Raw genomic sequence first — 4,709 nt, 5'->3', positions numbered from 1 at the left:
AGGAGCGTGTTTGACCCTGTTCTGTGACAGGCATCAGTGCAAAGTCACTTTGAAAAGGGGCAATGGAGAGCCGTGAAATGGTCCACAAATGTTAGGACCTTGATTTCTCTCAAAGCACACAAGTTTCTCCCCAGCCCATGGGTATACCATGACTGATTTGTTTCATCAGTCGAATTTTCCATTTCTCATCAGGTTTTTCTTCCTGCCTTAACTTTTAACCTTCTTACCACCCCTGACTGTGGTTTAGGTGATTTAAAATGAAATTCTAACATCACTTTCTCAAGAAAAAGCATTGCTGGTGTTTTAGCAGCCTTGAAGACATGTTGTTATTACTACCATAACACAGCAATGGAAAAATACAACTTTACTTGAACCCTTATTTGGTTTTACTATAGCTTTAAGTCTTCTTGGGATCTAAGGATCTCTGAAAACCTTCCATGTGTGCAGCCATTGCTCTGCTGTGGTGGATACATGAGGTTTTCATTTTTTCCCAGATGAAGTTAGTAGCTGTGATAGAAAAACCAGGAAGTGGGAAAGGGGAGAGGTTGGTGCATGCTCTTCTCCCTACCCATAATGCCAGCCCCTGCCTTCAGCTCTGCAGTGTGAAGATGGTTTGTTGTAGTGTCAGAGTGGTGCACAAAATAAAACAGTTTGTTGGTATGCATACCTGGTGGTATTTTAAATGAATTCTGAGGTTTATCTTGTGTTTGTAGGGTGGAAGCTGGTTTAAATTCCTTAGCCTCTCATTAAAAGTATTCTGTGGGGCTTTCATTCACTGCTGCCTTGAAGCTGTGAAGGACAGAAATAAAGGAGAATCTTGGAATATCAGAAGAAGGTTAACACAGGAATTAAGCATTTCCTTGGTTTGTAGAGAAATGATAAAAACATTCTGAAAGTGTGGGAAGACAATTACAGAGTGCAAATTGTAAAGTCCTAATGTTCTGTTTGGTTTTTCTTTGTACAAATAAGATCAGGATTAATTTAGCAGAGCTGATCCTGCCTTGAGGAAGAGAAAGGAGTAACTGATCTTGTGGGATCTCTTCCCTCTTTCCTTTCTACAATACTGTTATCATTCTGGTCCTCTGGGACCCAAAACTGCGCAGCATCTGAAAGCCAGCCTGAGAGAAGGTTACTGAAGGCAGAACTGGTTCAGCCAGGAGTATGAGAGATGTGTTTGCAGATGTTATTGCAGTGTTGCTATTTGACATCATTAACTTGAGCTTTAGCAATAAGAAAAATACCTGAAAAACTTCATGGCTTCTTTCTCTTCCTTGGTCAACAATGGGTTCAGGACATACAAGAAAAGCAATTCAGCCCTTTACTCCCTATCTCTAACCCAGGTGCTGTAGGATAACAGATTAACAGCAGGACATGGACTTTACAGCCTCCTTCACTTCCCACTGGCTCCCACTTGTGCCCTGTCCCTGTGTTAACACACAGAGGACAGGACTTAGCTGCCACCTCTTCGATTCTACCACAGCTATGCCAACTAAATAGACTTTTCTGTATTTATTATGGAAGAGTTACTTACACCTACTGACATTTCTGCTGACTGCTGTTAAAATCCCCTCTGCTTTAAAGTCAGCAGCTGCATCTTGGAGTGACAAACAAAACTGTTACTGAAGAAAGTGTCTCCTGATGTGTTGAATATAAGATTGTGTAATGGTAAGTAATACAGTCTGCAAAGGTGCAGTGAGAAAATGGACTAAAAGCAGAAATCAAATTTAATGCACTCTGGTTTTTTGCTCTTTGCAGTTCGAGGAATTGATAATGGAGAGTTAGTGAGAAGCGTAAGAAAACTCAGGGGAGACACAAACACCAGCACAAACACCTCAGGAAGAAAAAAGCCAAAGGGTTTCAGAAGAATATTATTTTACTTTCTAGTTCTGCTGCTTATTGTTTGTTGATACTTTTTTTTAAGGGAACAATACATTTCTCTTTTATGTCCTCTTCTTTTTCATCTTCTTTCTTAAATTTCTCATTAGTTTCTGCTAGGGAATTTTGCTAGATTAGATGCTGACAGCCTGCACTGGTGAATATCTGTCTGCAAACGTTACAGAATTCATCCCAGCCCCAAATCAGGTTAGAGCAGAAATAGCACCTTTGAACTGCCAATCATGCAACAGAAAGGCAGCTGCTGGCAGCATGTGCCATGCCAGGGGGTTACCAGCAGGGTCGGAAAGACATAGCACTAAGTTTTGGGACATAGAAATGGGGTAAAGCTTGTGTCTAAATATGTAGTTGCAGCCACACTTACCCTGTGTCGTGTTGACAGTCCTGTACCTGTTTATTAGGTCTGAATTCATTGTATTTGGAATCTGTCCTTTCACGATGACAAAGATGGAAAATGTTGCTGAGTTTGGGTTTGTTTTTTGCATATGAAATTCATCAGAATAAAGCAGTGACTGAGCTTTGTGAGAAGAGCGTGTTGTTTTTGGAGCAGGCTCACACTAGCAAACACCCTGTTCAGGCTTGCATTGCTCCTGCTTCAGTGGTGCTCTCAGCTAAAGGCTCTGGAATGGTCTATGTAAACAAGGAGCAGGATGCTTCTTCCCAGTACCATTTACTCAAGATACTGTTCTGCTCTCAAGCTCCTCTTAATGAACTTTCATTGACTTTAGGTCCAGAGAAGGGCAACAGAGCTGGTGCAGGGCCTGGAGCATAAGTGTGATGGGGAATGGCTGAGGGACCTGGGGGGTTCAGTCTGGAGAAGAGAAGGCTCAAGGGGGGACCTGATGGCTGCCTACAACTGCCTGACAGGAGGATGGAGCCAGGAGGGGCTGGGCTCTGCTCCCAAGAACAAGTGATGGGACAAGAGGAAACAGCCTCAAGCAGGTTTAGATGGAGCTGAGGAACAATTCCTGCCCCAGAGGGTGCTCAGGCATTGGAACAGGATGCCCAGGGCAGGGCTGCAGTCACAGTCCCTGTAAGTGTTCACACACCGTGTAGATGAGGCCCTCAGTGACATGGATTAGTGGTCAACTTGACAGTCCTGGTATAAAAAGGCTGGACTTGATTTGCTTGAAGTTCTTTTCCAGCCTGGCTGATTCTATGATTCTATGACTTAAGCAGATACATATGGTTCAGAGCTAAATCCTGCCCCTTTCTGACAGGCTCATGCTAAACTGGGCAGTCTCATTTCAGAGTTTTGAAGACCACACCAAATAATCAGTCTAATTTTTCTAGCTCTCCATTAAATTTGTCATTTCTCCTGGCTAGCACTGGAACATAGCAGGGAGTCTTCTCAGTCAGAGCTCTGGAATCCCATTTAATACAACAGACCAGATTGCCTGCTGCAGCCATCAGGTACAGTGGGTTGGGGGAATTGCTGCAGTGTAGGGCACGGGTTAGGCTGACTCTATCAAGGTGCTCATCCTGTACATTATATGCAGGAGTATCTGTGGTAGCAAGTACATTCAAAACAGCCCATATCAGTGAGTGGGGCACTTGCCAACATTCAGCTTTCCTAATAATTCATGGCTGCTGATAATTGCCATTTCAGTATCTCTGTCTCATTTATTTTACAAGGAGGGAAGGCTGACAAGGTTGCAGCTTGATTTTTCTTGGTTAGACAAAAAACCATTTGCTGGTTACACAGCATCCTTAGGGAATCCCTCAAAACCAGACAGGAGTGCTCGTTATTTTCCACTGGCCATGACCACTGGTCTGTGTTAAGACAATTTATTGTTTCCATGTTTACTGTCAGAGAAGAGTTTGTTTCATCTTATTTTAAACCCCTTTGAAGCCTCTGCTTAAACTCCCGTGAAGCCTGTGCATAGATTTACCTGTTGCTCTCTGGTACCCAAGTAAGACTTGATCCTTTTGTATGCTATGGGAAGAAGATGGAAATACTGCACTGAGGATGCAGGCAAACGAAAATAGGATTATTGAGCTCTTGAAAAATGTATGTGTGCATCTATTGGACCTCCTGCTGTGAAATGAGGTAATGCACACACCTAAATCTGGTTCCTGATGTATTTAGGAAGCAGCAGCAAAATGTATGAGGCAAAATAAATACAGGTAAGAGCTGCAATGAATTAAAATGATGTAATCTGCAGAGCAAAATGGGTAAGAGTAAATGGTCATCTCCCAGTGTGGGAGTCTAGTTGCAACTGAGGAATCAGAGAGAAAATAAGTGTTTTTTGCACAGAACTAATGCAGGGAAATAGTACACCACAACTGGTTTGCAGCTCAAGGACTAATTTAATCACAGGAGATAAAATTTCTCCTGTTTCACTGCAGGACATGTAACGATGACTGGCTCATTTATTTCAGGGCTGAAGTTTATGTGTATAGGTCATACTTTATTTCCCAGATGCTTCCTGCAAGCAGGATGTTTGCCCTGCAGCATGGTAGAGGTCTGAAGGTGGTTCAGGGAAGCATCTCCAGTCTGGAACAGAGGAGGCCTTAGAGGGGCTGGTTTGGTGAAGGTCTAGATTCCCAAGTAACCATTTTGCTTGCTCTGTTATACACCAAGTGCTGAGCAAAGGGATTTGCTTTTCTTTTTCCTGTTTTTGTGTCTGGTGCCCTTGACCCTCACAGGAGTCACTAGAGAATTATTAGATACCAATCTATGTGTGTGTGTGTGTGTGATACATTATCATTAAATGAAGGACTAAGCAATTGCAGCGTGACTTAACTGGCTTACAGTACAGCTGTATTCCTTTCAGATCTGGAGGAAACCCAGCTTTGGACTTGTGCATTGCCTG

The sequence above is a fragment of the Neopsephotus bourkii genome, unplaced genomic scaffold (assembly GCF_033783945.1).
Source record: "Neopsephotus bourkii isolate Nb327-2 ecotype Australia unplaced genomic scaffold, CSIRO-AGI_Nbou_v1 NB_873, whole genome shotgun sequence".
Taxonomy (NCBI): Eukaryota; Metazoa; Chordata; class Aves; order Psittaciformes; family Psittacidae; genus Neopsephotus; species Neopsephotus bourkii.
This window is presented reverse-complemented; position numbering follows the sequence as displayed.